This window comes from Protopterus annectens, chromosome 15.part0, assembly GCF_019279795.1.
Source record: "Protopterus annectens isolate FY-2018-M chromosome 15.part0, PAN1.0, whole genome shotgun sequence".
Taxonomy (NCBI): domain Eukaryota; kingdom Metazoa; phylum Chordata; order Ceratodontiformes; family Protopteridae; genus Protopterus; species Protopterus annectens.
Genome location: NC_056749.1, coordinates 289214925 through 289231514, shown reverse-complemented (window position 1 = coordinate 289231514; position 16590 = coordinate 289214925).

Here is a 16590-nt window from a genome sequence, read left to right as displayed (position 1 = left end):
CAAGTCAAATAGCATCAAAATACTTTGTCTAGGGATCTAAACCTCTTCTGTAACATCTATATAATGGTGACAGGTATATTTCACAGAAGATACAGCTTCTATTGAACAGACTTCCCATCCACATAAAACAAAGTTCATCCCTGTCCATTTTCAAGTTCAACTTAGATCTATGGTATGTGAAACAGAAGAATTACCTCAGAACTGCCCCCTGTACTACTAATGGACAGATGCAACTCATAAATGCTTTATCCCATGTATGGGTCCCATGACATTATCTATGATATGATCCCAGTTATTCCATTTGGGGCGATATATAATTATCAACTATGGGATAGGTAAGGCCAATCTAAAACAAAACATGATAGGTTATTTTGAGAAGAAAAAGGGATATTGGTTAGGCTTAAAATGTCCTGAAAGGCTGCTAGCCTAGTACCTACCTATGATCCAATAAAAGTAGATCAGGTGCAATAACTGAAAAGGGAGGTCAAGTTTAATTTTATGTTGAAGGGACTGACAGTAGTATCACATGCAAAAGGTAAAGTAATTAGCCGAATGACATTGGGCAGGATTCACTATAACTCTTACACGGAGGCTGCAGTTAAACGGAGTGATGTCAGCATGCTCTGCATATTCATGAGAGCATGCTGAATCACACCTAAGGCTAACACGGTCCATGGAAGACAGTAGGGGGCGTGTCCGTAGGCCGAGCCCTGCAAGCGGACACGCCCCCAGAAGAGTAAAAGTGCCCAAAGTAAACACCCACGACAGAGGCCATGGAAATGTGAATAAACACAACACAACACATGCCCCCACAGACTATGAACATAAAATATATAAATGAACATGTTATATATTTTTTTAAAATTCATAGATTCATAGATTAGTACTAAGCTATCTGCCTTTGTGAGCCATTTTAAGCCTAGCCAATTATCCCTTGTGAGACTCAAACCCTGCACCTTGTGTTTGCAAGGCAAACACCTTAACCATTAGGCCACCCTCCCAACATCATAAAATCATAAAGATGTTTGCCCGTGAGTGCGCTCGTTTGCGCAGGCGTGCCCGTAGCTTAGCCACAGTTAGCAGTCAGTGGAAAAGGATATAAGAACTAAATATGCAAAGTAAGCCAAGAAGCAATAGCGTAGCGGTAGAGACGTCGGCTGAAGAGCAGGCATTCATGGTTCGAGCCCCCACAACATCAATTTTTATTTTTAGTAAAATAAGCACGGAACAAGTCCCTGACAAATATGTACACATATAAAATTATATTTTGTGTTAAATGTAATGAAATAGTCCATTTATTTTGAAGAAATGTGAGATAAGAAAACAATAAAAAATGCGAGATGTGACTATAGGTGAGCTACAGTTTAACAAGGTGAGTGCGTCTGCCCGTAGGTGAGCAGTGGTTTAACAGGTGCAAAATGAGTGCCCGTAGGTGAGCAGTGGTTTAACAGGTGCAAAATGAGTGCCCATAGGTGAGCAGTGGTTTAACAGGTGCAAAATGAGTGCCCATAGGTGAGCAGTGGTTTAACATGCTGAAACTGTGTGCCCCTAGCTGAGCTGAGCGTAATATGCGTGCTGACAGCCAAACCTAGCTGAGCTGAGCGTAATATGCGTGCTAACAGCCAAATGAGGCGTAAACCAGCGTAACCCGTTTTTTGCAGAGCTGCGCACCGTGCTAACAAGCTAACCGACGGGCAATGTTGAGCAAGTTGTAACAAAACTGCCTTTACACAGACACACCCTCTAGCCTGTCTAGACAGTCATAAAATATAAAAAGCAGTGGCCAGGTTCGAACCCATGATACCATGCACCATAGTCAAGGTACTGAACCACTAAGCCACGACAACTGTACTTAGAAATGCAGTAATAGCAAATATATAGGAATGAATAGAAAGTGGAGCATGACAAAGCAGGTTTTGTGAAGTTGATACAATTCCAAAATGGCCAATCACAGATAAGTGCGGGAAAAACGGCATATATAAGCCCCATAGGCGGGAATACACAGCATAAACGATTGTAGAACTGACTTGCAGCCAGAATGTCAGGAGTAGGAGAGGGTAGTTGCTTTCGAGCACAGAGGTGGGGCGTTCAGGAGTCCAGATACATGGTCTGGCTCCTAGTCCACAATCATGAGGCCCAACTCATGCAGGGCCAGGTCCTGTGGGGAGCATATAGGGCTGAGGCGTGGGACCGGTTGGCTCATGATCTCACCAGTGCCACAGGGATTCCAAGGACTGGTGAGCAGGTCCATCACCACCATGCGGACCTGAAGAGACACAAGCAGGACCAATTGAACCTTTGGATCCAGGAGGCCCGGCAAATGCCCAATGCTCCACTACTGAGTAAGTTACATTTAATTATGTATGTAAGAAATTAAATTAGCTGATATTATGGAGATGTGTATTCCAATATTACTTCATTTATATTACAGCTGCAGGTGTCCGTTCTGCGAACCGCAGAGCCTATGGCGATAGGCTGGTGCGGTTGTGCCACCAGGCAGGTCAGTAATCCACTCCCAGTAACTGTAAAGAAATATAAAAGTATGACAGCTAGCAAAAGAGTGCAGTGTAGTCACTAAGTAATAAAATATGCAAGTAACAGTGTAAAAGTGTTTGCAAGTATTGCTTGATTACAAAAGTGTGTTGCAGTCTGTAATCCAAACAGAAAAATGAAAATGTCTGAAATAAAGTCTGAAATAAAGATGCCCCACCTGTAATATAATAGTACACATCCTGCAGCAGGCTGAAAAGTACAGCTGCAGAAGATGAGCAAATCATGTGTGAAATATATCCCTGTTGAAATACTGAAACATGACAGAAGTGAGACTGCTGGAAAGGATTATAATAACTACAGGTAAAACATGTCAATAAAGCCTAGAAGTAAGTACCATCCTGAATAGTAAAATGAAAACAAGTGAGAGAGTGTGAGAAAGAGTTATGAATCCACCAATAAAGTAGTAAGAACCCCTGAATAAAGTATACTGCAGTCAGTACAGAATGAAATGAATGTGACAAGTAGAACCAAACTGCGAAATGTGTTCAAAGTGTTGCTACAGCTGGAATGTGTATCCCAAAATCTGGATATGTTGCTCTCAGTCTGCAATATGCAGATAGTATGATTATCTGAAATATCAAACATCCACAGTTGTCTATAGCTATATAAAGCAAATGTAGCAGGATGATTTAGCTGAACAAAGCCAGATATGAACGTGTATGAATAACAATAAAATGTATATTGATGTAGCAGTAACAGTCCTATCACCAAATTGAAGTAGTTATCATATAGGAAACTGTAGTTAGAACAGTAGTGTGTATATATCTGTAGCTATTAGAAATGTACAGCATATGTATTGGTATTCGAAGGTGTTAATATTATTTTCTTCACCCCACCCTATAACCACATATAATCCATTCCACGTGAAATTGGTATGTGCAATCACAATTAACACCCCTGGACTTTTGTCCTGTTGGGTCATAAATATTTGCATGTACGTTGATGCATCTGCCCTGTTCATACATCCAAACCTGATGGCCTGTTGCCATCAATCAACCCTGCATGTTGTTGGACTGTGTATTGCTGTTCCAATTATGCATGTGTTATGCTCGCTGTTCAATGGTGTGAATATCTGGGTGTTTGGTTAATGGGAATACTCATGCATGCTGTTACAACTAATTGCGAATGGTATTGTATGTTACTAACCCAAACTGTCATGACATAATGCAAAACATAGGACGACAGGGAAGGCGGGTTCCAGCGGACCCACCTCTCCCACCTCAGCTGGCGAGTGCACCTGGCACTAGTGCCCAGTCTGGACCCTCCTCCGGTGGCCCTGTGCCACCTGCAGGTGGAAGAGCTGCACGGGATGGGGCCCGTCCCCCCTCTGCAAGCATGGTCGGAGGAGAACCACCACTCACCCTCCGTAGTGTCCGGACTGTGGTGCGTTGGGAGATCCGGGACTCTGTTCTTGGGCCCCTACGCCAGCTTGAGGCACAGGTGGCACAACTTACGGGCATGCCTGTTGCCAGGCCTACACAGCCCCCAGCACAGCCCTGTCCTGGTCAGTGAAGGAACAGTGGCAACTGCCCATGGGTGGGGATATCAGTTCCACTGTTGCCATCTGTGGGCTCATGGGCTCTGGATATCCAAACCTCCATCCCCGTCAATTGTGTAACCCCCCCCACACGTGTCATACACCGCCCCTGTATGCGTCTTGTTTGTCTTGTCTGTTGACCTACCCAACCTACCTCCCCAGCTATACCGACTTCCTTCACCTGAAATACCACTCTCACCTGGAAAAAAAAAAAAAGGGCACTCTGTACCCACAAAAAAATTACGCCCCATACATAGCTGCCCATTCCGCACATATGTCTGCTGGACATGGAAACTATCAATTACAATTGGCTGTACAACAAGTATTATTGTTGTCCTGACACCTCTCTCAGGGGTGGAAGGTTTCAAATGTCACACCAAATTACATACATATGCACAGCTGTTGCTGATGAAGAAATGGGCAGCTATGGGCCTTACCTACATCCCTCCTGCAAAACCCGAGCTTGTTTCCCTACTGTCTTATCCTCTTTGTGACCCCTTTTTCACCACTTTCCTGTCTCCCCATTTTCATTTCTTTCAAAGAAAATAGCACGGGTGTGCGCAAGAGTAAGCACGTTTAAGCGGTTGTAAGCGGGTGTGAGCGTGTGTGCGCAGAGCTGAACACCAGTGCGCATGCGTGTGCTCCGAGCAAACCAGCGCTAACCCGGTTACAACTGCTTAAAAGTGCCTTAGTCACTCTGATTGACAGGTCCTGTAGTCTGTTCAAAAGCAAAATAAAATCCCACCGTCAGTCTCGAACCCAGGACCTTGGAAACACTAGTCTGCATGACTTACCACTAAGCCATGACTGTTATACAAGAACATTGTGCTAAAATAAATATATCATGTAATAGTAGGAATGAATGTAAAGGGAATATAGGATGTGTAGTACACAAAGCATGTCATGTATATTTACTGTCAAATCTTGTGGATATCTATGATAGTAGTGTGTGAACAGAAACAGCCATGCTAGTTGGTAGCTAGTAGGTAATAATGTCACTGTAGCACCTTGCAAGCCACACACATACTCACAGCAGGATAATCACTGCCCATACCCCACAACCTGTTACAGGAACACATCCGGACCAAGTAATAAAATATGTGGAGCAAAGGGCCAAAACCAGGGACACATTACAAATAATCTTACAACAAACTTAGACAGTTCAGAGAGTAACAGGTTCTGCATTTTGTGGGATGTTTGGAAGGGTATGAAGTCTGAAACTTAAATGTCTGTCACTATATTCTGACTTGAGCCCAGAGTGATTTGCCAGAAAAAGCTGTGCATGAGATATTGACCAAAATATGAGGCAGAAATGTGGACAACCTGCAAATATTTGTACACATGAGAGGTTTGACACCACCATATTTGAATAGTTAAGAGCCTAGACATAGCAACAGTGACTGAGTTACAGGAATGCCCCACAGACTCCATGTGAAATGTACAAACAGTAGGCAGAAAGGTGTTACAACACATGCAATGGTAACTATGAAGTCCTGAAAGTATGCACCACTTGCATGGCAGAAAAAGTGTAGTAATACATATGCTCATGCTATCCCACAGTCACAACTGCAGCATACCAGACAATGTAATGGGTGTACCCCACTGATATGTACCATTCCATGAGGCAGATAACAGATGCACCTGAGAGTGTCTGGGGCCTGCTCAGCAGCATACTCAAATACCCTAATAGATGTCAAGGCCCACACCATGGCCAGACCACACTGCATGCTGTAACACCCTAGCAGATATAGCAAGCATTCCAAGGTGTGAATGTACATGGAAAATAGGAAAGCCACAGCAGCACACTACAGTCAGGACACCTAGCAGGAATACAAGTAGTGACTGTAAAGGGCAAATATTGAAGCCATAGCAACAAAGTGCAAGAGCCACTGCTATACACCAGTTACACCACATGTCCCACAGGAAAGGACACACACACACATTAACAGTAGTAGTAGTCGTAGGTGTCAGTATACACACACAGTTAGTACAGGAAACTGGATAAATGAATGGAGAAATGTTAATCTACAACACAGCTGGAAATATGAGAGAGATACCAACCTTTACACTCACAGAACATTGTCCACAGCATACCAGCATGGTCCCTGCCCTTAAAATCTGAAAGGGCTACGCCTATCTCACATACCTTTTTATAGCACTGTTCTGAAATCACAGTGAGAACTGCAATCAGTACCCAACTGGCTGCATGCAATTAGCAAATGCTGGTTAACAATTGGTGCAGAGGCCATCACATGGACATATGCAGATACCTACAAAAGCATGCTGTACTCCCAGTCCACACATGCAATACTTTCATTGCACCCTGAGGAGGAAGTGAGAGACAGAGAGAGAGAGAGAGAGAGAGAGAGAGACAGAGACAGAGAAAAACAAAATTAAACATACACAAACAAAACTGGTCAGCAACAACCACCTGAAAGCTGACAACTGGCAAGTGGAGCAGCAGGACACAAAACCAGATGGCAACACAAGCAGCTGTGACAAACACAGGTAATGTAAAGTAATACTATAAAGGTCTACATACTGTGAACCCTCCATATGTGTCATTGGTCTGTATCCATATGTATATGAAGATGTGCAAAGGGCAGGGGACATACAGCAACTATCAGTGAAGGCTGTACATACATTTGTATGTGAGAGCATCTATGTGCACATATCAATGTAGGTTGAATGTAGGTTGTAGTGCAATGTACAAAGTAGGTTTCACAGTTATGTATGTTTAGCAGTATGTTAGTGTGTGTATACAGTATGGTAAACAAACATGTTGATATGTATCTATCATATGGATACGTATGTATGTCAAAATATGTATGTATGTATATATATATATATATATATATATATATATATATATATATAATATGCATATATGTATACATACATAGAGAGAGATGTAGGAATACATAGACAGATGTAGATAGATAGAATATGTACAAACATATATATGTAATACACACATACAGATATAGATATATGTAGATACATATACATAGACAGACAGATCTGACTATCTACAGGTATGACTGTATATGACGACCTCAACACCCCCTGTCCCACCCCCTCTGTCACTCTCACCCCCTCTCTGTCACAACCCCCCCTCTCCATATCTATAGCAATTTATGTACATCAATATATAGACAGACAGATCTGACTATCTACAGGTATGACTGTATATGACGACCTCAACACCCCCTGTCCCACCCCTCTGTCACTCTCACCCCCTCTCTGTCACACCCCCTCCATATCTATAGCAATATATGTACATCAATATATATATATATATGTGTGTATATGTATGCAGACATATATATATATATATATATATATATATATATATATATATATATATATATATATATATATATACACATATAGATATATCTATATACATATATATATATAGAGAGAGAGATGTATATATATTCTGAGTGAGGCACATGTGTACAGATGTATTGCAACAGGTGCCTGGTGACAAAGGCATGGAGTGAACACCAGTGTCAAAACTGGAGTACCATACCCCATTTCAAATCACCTACACCAGTAACCACCAGATATGTGATTGGCTGCCCACCACTGCATGTGTCAGGGGTGAACAGGGTCATAAATGTGTACAATAGTCCCCCCAATGATATTCACAGTGGCACACTATTCCTGGAATACCTGCACATGGTATGTGTCAGCAGACATGGTGTGTCAGCTATGGACATGTAGGTCAGTGTACCCCTCCACACCACATAATGGCTGCCATGGTATGTACCTCACATGACAGCTACAGATATGGAGAAGGACACAGTGACATGTACAACACTGTGACAATGCATTCAAACACATTACCAATGCACAGTGACTGACAATACCACAGAGTACACACATACTACCCACATAGAGGTTACCACTCCTGGATTTACATACTTAAGTCACACCCATGACAGATGTCCAACAACCATAGTAACACCTCACACCATCCACAACCTAAATGACTGCTGTGTGTCGTCCGTGCCACTGCAATAGAGAGCACATGTGGAGGTAAAGGTTCCTACCCACAGATAAGACATACCCTGCAATAAACCACACAGTGTTAAGAAGCAAGACTCCCCATGAGTACATGTCACACATACCCCTGCTGAATGTTAGTCAGATAGGTAATATGCCATATGAGTCACCCTGTGTAACTGTTTGACAGCAGCAGGTACCATCACACCACATGTGTCACAATGGTCAGGGTAGCAGAACAGTATGCTGCTGTAGTCCCAGGGGCAATAGCATATTGTATAGTATTGTATTGTAATGTATTGTATTGTGTTGTATTGTATTGGTATGTTGAGGTGCCTCCTTCGTGGAGTGGAACCACTGCTGCTGTGCACCAGTGTACAGGTACATATCCTGTAGTCAGGCTAGTGTTACATAGCACTTCTATATGTGTGTTTAGCTCCTGTCGGAGTTCATGTGGCATGCAACCGGGGATACCATCAGGTCCCATTCATGTTGTGTATTCTGCTTTCCTGAGGGTGGCTCTCACCTGGACATCTGTGATGACAGGGAGGTTACAGTCAGCTGGGATAATTATGTCTTATTTTGGGGGAGAGGGAGGGGTGAAACCTGCACTGAACTTGTCTGCCACAATGTTGTCAATATCTGTGGTTTCAGTGAATTATTTGTTGTTGTGTACTAACTATGAGCATAGTGGAGGGATTCTGACCAGGTTGCTAACATAACTGAAGAAGGCCTTGTGGTTATCTGTAGTGTCCCTCTTGATTTCCCTCTCAAAGTTGCCCATGGATGTTTGTATGAGAAAAAAATAGATCCTTATTAGTGCTGCTCAGACATGCCTTCTCTTTATGGAATTATGCTCTGTCTTGCAGTGTCTTGCTCTGCCTTGAAGTGGCATGTTGCCCACACTGGACTCTGCAATGCGGATGTTTGAGGATGTTGATATGTGTGCAGTACTACATGACTGGTACAGGACACACAGGAGCACACTAGCACTGCAAGCTCACATCTCATACCATGCTAGACAGCCCCAACACACAGAACTAACTGTCACAGGAGGGAGAGTCCCCATACATGTCAGGGATACTGTGGTGGCAGGCCAGGTAGCATACATCCTACTAAGTATGGAACCACTGAGTGAAGGCTCAGTGTCTGTTATATGACATGTGTATTACTGCAGGTATGAGCACATGGGTTTCCATCCAGTTATTGTACATCCTGACTGTACATGGTCTGTACACTTGTGTGCGCTGAGACTGGACCCTAGCCATCTGACCTGAGTATTTCCATGTACATGTGCATAGTGCCTGCATATTTGCAGTGTTACCTACTGGAAGTGGTACAGCTTGTTTGTTGTACAATGGACTACATGCAGCCCTGCTTACTGTAGCTTTGTTTGCATGCATGTTTGCTTGCAATTACCCAGGAATACTGATCCCACCTGCAATGCATAGTTGCAGAGCTTCTGTGGACTCCTAGTGACATCTGCATAGCTTACTATATGTATGTCCATGTCTCACTTGACAGAACGTCACTGTTTGTCCTGTTCACATGTACGTTGCCTGTGACACATTGCATATGACTTACCTGGCATTTGTCCACGTGAGCAGTCATATATGTCACTGCTAACTAATCACAGGCACTACACCCTCACATACTCATCTTCTGTTGAACCACCTGCTTCGCTAGGGACGGCTTGCACCTGTCACCCCTGGGCTTTTGGATATTGGCAAAGGCTCTAGCTACCCCCATATTGCCTTTGTTAGGCAAGGCTCAAATGACAAACCCACCTTCATAGGTATCACAAGGGATAAGAAACTAAGAGTAATGCTACTCAATGCCAGAAGTCTAAACCTCAAGATGCATGCACTCAAAACTCTCCTTAGCATGGAGAACATCAATATCTGTGCAGTAAAAGATACCTGGTTCAGAGCTACTGAGAGCACCCCAGCACTACCAGGTTATACCTCATACCATGCTTTTCAGCCCCAAAACTTGGACCGAACCACAAAAGGAGGGGGAGTATTGATATTCATGAAAGATACCCGCACCAAGCATCAGAGACTATCCATGTGCAACTAACAATGGGTAAAACTGCCTTCCAGGTTATAGCCTGCTACAGACCACCCTCCCAAACCCAAGAACCGCACTGGGCCTTCCTGAGAACAGTGGAAAATATGAAGGTCTCTCCAAACACCATTATATTGGGCGACTTCAACTACCCAAACATAGACTGGGAGCATGACTCTAGCTCCAACACCCTAGCCCAAAGATTCCTAGAATATATGAACTCAAATGCTATGGAACAACTTGTTACCACTCCCACAAGAAGGGAAAACATACTGGACCTGATCATCACCAACATGGGGACTCTATGCTCCAGACCAGAAGTGTATCCCTCACTGGTAAGATCAGACCATAAACTAATCTCACTGGATATTCACATCCCGACCCCACCCCCTGCCCAGAAAACCTCAATGAACAACTTCTCTAAAGCAAATTCACACTCCTCAAAACTGAGGTGGAAACCTTCAAAGCCCCTGGGCCTGTGGAAAATACGGACCAGACCACAGATTCCTCTATAAACGCATTCTATGGACACCTTCAGGAATGCATGGATCATGCGATCCCGAATAAAACCAAGACCCAATCCTCCAAAGGCAGATGTCCTGTCTGGTGGACCCCAGCCATAAACAAACTATACAATAGAAGGAGGAAGCTACTAAATGATACAGCAAAATCCCAAAAAGGGAAGGCATCACTGATCAGTATTAGCAAAAAACTACGGGCACTCATAAGATTGTCTAAGGCCAGCTTCGAGAGGAAATTGCACAGGACACTAAGCATCATCACAAGGCTTTCTTTAGTTATGTTAGGAACCTGGGTGGTAATTCCCAGATATGCTCAGAGGTAGTCCAAAATGTCAGTAGAAACACCAAACCCACAGACATTGCCAACATCCTAGCTGACAGGTTCAGCGCAAACTCCCCCTCCACACGGAAAGGGCAAATATTTATCCCAGCAGAGTGCTGCCCCCCTGACATCTCAGATGCTCAGGTAAGAGCCGCCTTCTCCAAAGCAATAAACACTGCATCAATGGGACCAGACAGTGTCCCGGGCTGTGTCCTACATGAACTCCAAGAAGAGCTACACCCAAACATAAAACTACTGTTCAATCCCAGCCTTACTACAGGATATGTGGCCAAAGAGTGGCGTACAGCAACAGTGGTCCCTCTACAGAAAGGTGGTGCCTCAACGGATCCTGGACACTATTGCCCCATAAGCCTGACTAGCTTGGTCTGCAAAGCTATGGAAAGGATCATCATGGACCTCATAAATAAAGATATTGGGGACCTACAGACACTGGATCATACCCGGTTTGGCTTTGTTAAGGGCAGATCCTGCCTCTCAAACCTGGTTGATTTCTTTGAAACAGTCACCAAGGCCATTGATGAAGGGAAGGTGGTCCACACAGCCTACCTGGACCTCGCAAAAGCCTTCGATACAATACCCCACTCGGGCATTCTAGAGAAGCTCACCAGCTTAAATATAACCCCCTATGTCACTAGATGGATTGCACACTGGCTCAAGGACAGAACCCACATTGTTAGAATTGCTGGAGCCATGCCAGACTCCAAACCAGTTACAAGTGGTGTCCCACAAGGCTCAGTCCTGGGACCTCTCTTGTTCGGTATATATTTATCGGAGGTACATGCCAACACGGAAGGACTGTGGCTGTCCAAATTCGCAGATGACTGCAAACTGGCCACCATAATCGACTCTCCAGCCAACACAAGCATCCTCCAAAAGGGCCTCATAGAAACAGACAACTTTTGCCAGAGCCATGGCCTCAAGCTGAATGCCAAAAAGTGTATAGTCATCCCCTTTGGCAAAAACAAAGTGCCCACAAAGTACCACATAGGTGGTAATCCATTAAGTACAGAAGAAGTAATTAGGGACCTGGGAACCCAAGTTGATAGCAGTCTCTCATTTGACAACCACGTGGCCAAAGTGGTTAGAAGAACATTTTATATAGCCCACCTCATCATGAAGGGATTCACATCTAGATCAGGGGAGGACATCGTGCCTCTTTACTCATCCCTAATCAGGTCCATAATTGAGTACAATGCCCCTGTTGGGATGTACCTTACCAGACACCTGCAGCAACTGGAAAGACCCCAAAAGTACCTCGCCAAGAGGATCAAAGTGCTCAAACAGATGCCATATGCTGACCGGTTAAAGAAACTCCAGCTCTACTCAGTGGCATACCGCCTGTTCAGAGGCGATCTGTGCCTGATGTATAAAGCCATGTCAAACCCGGATTTAATGGGCATGCTGTACCTCAGAATATCCAAATCCCATCGAGCTACACGCTCGAGAGACTTGAACCTCAGCACTGAAATAAATAGGACATGCTGGAGGGACAGATTCATAACCCAGAGGCTCCCTTCAGTCTAGGTTAGGCAGAGTCCCTCATTGACTCTCTTCAAGAGGAATCTTGACGAGTGGATGGGACATCGTAGGTTTACCCCGGGTATCACTTCTGTGTCACTGTTAGACAGAGGCACAGTATACTAACCTCGAAAAAGGGCATAGCAAGATAAATTTACAATGGATGGCGACAGCCAAACACATTCTGGCTAGGTTTATAAATGCCCTAGGGCAGATAGCCTAGTATGAACCTATGAACCTATGTACCTTGTTCCCCATTGGCCCTATGTGCTGTTAATCACCATGGCAATCACAATACTATGGTAGCATGTGCAAAGGTCAGTTGTCAGTCACCTCTATGGTACAGTTGTGGAATATGTGGGTCATGTGGCAATGTCACAGCTGCCACATGTACACAGTCAACCCTCTCCCCTACACATGGACGTACAACACATGTATGAGATGGAACCACATAGCCAAACTGGAGATTAAGCACTCTGAACCCAGTACTGGCATAACCTGTCAGATGGCATGAAATACTACAGTGACTACAATACCAGTCTGATGTAGACCTACACTGACAGCAATACAAGCACGTGAACACACTGGGCCATTCATGGAGCCTAAGAATAGCATCCTGCCTGAGCGGCAGACACCTCTGCAGCTGACATACAGGCATACGTTATGCCAGAACACATCATGCATAACACATAGCACACAGATCCTGTGTGCCAAACAGTCACAGCCTGTACGGCTAGACAACACACCTGCTACAGTTGTGTTAGGTACCTTTATTGTCCGGTACAGTGAGGTCATGCTCACCAGGCTGGACAAGGTGAAGGTCACAGTGATATGCCCGTGGGGCACTATGGTCCATCACATAACACAAGCATACAGGTCAGTCAGAGGCATGGACACATATGACTCAGTCATTGTCCATGCCACTATGGCTGACCTGTGATGTACCTCCCTGGACTACATGATAGGGAACATGGAAGGGCTCTCTGAGCATGTGGCACAGGCTGGTATGACCCTGACCTTGGTTGGCATCATACCCTCACCAGGAATGCTGACGTATTACTGAATGCTGATGAATTACTGTAGCTACAACACCCTAGCTGAAAGGTTCCAAGCATGTAGTCACTGCATTGCTATGGAACAACTTGTTACCACTCCCACAACAGGTGAAAACATGCAGCACCTGTTCATCAACAACATGTAGACTATATGCCCCAGACCAGATATGTATCCCTCGCTGCTAGGTTGATACCATCTACATATCACACTGTATATACACATACCACATGCAGCACCCACACAGAAGACCACAGTCATAATGTTATCCAGTGCAAATACCATGTATTCACATGTGGCAGGCGTCAGACATGGTAACTATTGAAGGTCACAGGTACATATGTGTATTTGGCACACACATACATCATCTGTGTCCATTGCCATTACTGGTTTAATCGATGTCATGCATTATTGTGATCAACAACCCACACACATGGGCATTCTGTGTGACAAAAACACACGTGGCATGTCTGGAATCCAATGCCATAACTAACTGTGCTATGACAGTAGTGAGAGACGCAGTAGCAGAGCATGCTATTTGCATTACTGGGAGATTTGACCTCTTCCACTGTACTTGTAGGGTGCTGACATCATCTCTGTGTAGAGATTGGAATATGCAGCAGCTGGTGTGTTGTACTGGTTGGCAAAAGGGTCAGTTCTCTCACACATGTAATTGCACACACACTACTTTCACCCTCTTCCACACACACTTGCTATTTGCAGGATTCAAACCTCTACCTAACTATATTATGACACTCAAGACAGACGCATTATCAGAGCATGCTATTCGCATTACTGGGAGGTTTCCCTTCTCCTGCTGTACTTATAGGGTGCTGACATCATCAGTGTTTAGAAAGGGGAATGTGCATCCTGCAGTGTGTTCTCCTAGTTGCCAAAAGGTACATTTCTTTCATACAGACTTGCACACACACTAACCCCCTCCACACACACTTAGCATTTGCAGGATTCAAACCCCTACCTAACTATGTTATGACACTCAAGACAGACGCATTAGCAGAGCGCACTATTCGCATTACTGGGAGGTTTCCCTTCTCCTGCTGTACTTATAGGGTGCTGACATCATCAGTGTTTAGAAAGGGGAATGTGCATCCTGTGGGTTAGTCTTTTCAGCCTTGCCTACAAAAGGCTCTATGGAGGTGGCAAAAGCCTTATCCAATATCCAGACACCCAGGGGTAACAGGTGCAAGCCATCCCTGGAACAGCTGCGTGGCTTGTCAAGCATGACATCCCAAGCAGACAGACATTGGATCCCCTTGGAATGACACCAGTAATTGTGTCACTTGTTATAACTGATCATTCTGTGTTTGTACTGTGGCATCATTCTTGGTGAGGGTAGGATGCTGCAAACGGTCAGTGTCATACCGGCCTGGACTACATAATCGGAGAGCTCATCTATGTCTCTTTTCATGTAGTTCGGGGAGGTACATCTCAGGTCATTCACACCAGCATGGACTATGACTGCATCATATTTCTACTTGCTTTGGGGTGACCTGCATACTTGTGTTATGTGGCGTATTGTAGCAGCCTACAGGAAGCTTACTGTACCCTTTCCCTTGTTCAGTCTGGTGTGAGGGACAGCAGCGTGTCTCACTATGGAGTCACCTATTACAACTGTATCGGGCATGTTGTTTCTCCTTCTGGCCTGTGACTGTTTGGCACACCAGCTTTGTGTACTATGTGTTGCATGTGCTATGTTTGGAGGTTGTTTGATTGGGTGTCTGCTTTGGAGGCCTCTGTTGGTGTGGTATGTTTGTAATTCGGGCCTCCAGGAATGTTTTTCTGTGTTTATGTCTTTGGTTTGCAGTTGTCATAGGTCTATGTAGGACTGGGTTTGTGGTGTGTGTGGTTACCGTCTCCTCCTGACTAGTTTTGGGAGTACTGAGGTGAGGGAGCTCAGCCTCCAGTTTGGATAAATGGTTGCATCTCTCACATATATTTGTATTTCTTGGGGGGAGTTGAGGGTTGTCTGTGTACTTGGGGCAGATGTAACATTGCCTCAAGATTCACAGATTCAACTTGTTGTAGCTGGCCTTAGTGGATTGTATGTGTGGACATATTTTATTGCCATACTACTGATCAGTGATTACTTCTTTTTTTATGTTTGCTCTATCATGTAGTAGCTTCCTTATTCTCTTGCATGGTTTGGTAATGGCTGGAGTCCACCATGCCAGATGCCTGTGTGTATGGCATTGTGTCTTGTTTTAATTTAGGATTGCATAATCCAAGCATTCCTGGCAGTGTTCATGGAATGCCTGTATAACAGGTTCTGAGGTGTGGCCCATATTTTGCACCTGCACAGGGCCTTTAATGGATTCCACATCAGTTTGGAGGAGTGCAACTTTTGCTTTACACATGTTTTTCACTGTGGTTTTCTGGCCAGGGACTGTGGTCAGGATGTGTATATCCAGTGTGATCACTCTATGGTCTGGTCTTACAAGTGAGCGATACACTTCTAATCTTGCCATCCAGTACCCATGTTGCTGATTATCACATCCAGTATGCTTACCCCTCTTGTGGGAGTGGTACATTGTTCCTGGGCATTTTGGTTTATGGATTTTATGAACTGTTGTCCTACAGTGTTGGAGCTAGTATAATGCTCCCAGTCTATGTCTGGGTATTTTCAGTCACCCAATATAATGTGGTTTGGAGGACTTGATATATTCATGTATTCCAACATAGGCCAGGTGCAGTTCCTGGTGTTGTGATGGTAGTCTGTAGTAGGCTATAAACTGGGAGGCAGTTTTAGCCACTGTTACTTGACCATGGCTAGTCCATGCTGCTTCCTGTTGTGGTACCAACATGGGGGTGTGGTTATCCTTGACAATTACTGCTAGTCACCCTCCTTTTGTAGCTTGTTCCATGTTTTGAGGCTGTACAGCACAGTATGAGGTGTAACCTGGTAGTGTTAGCGTGCTGTTGTGTGCCTTGACCCAGTTTTCTGTTACAGCACAGATATCAACATTCTC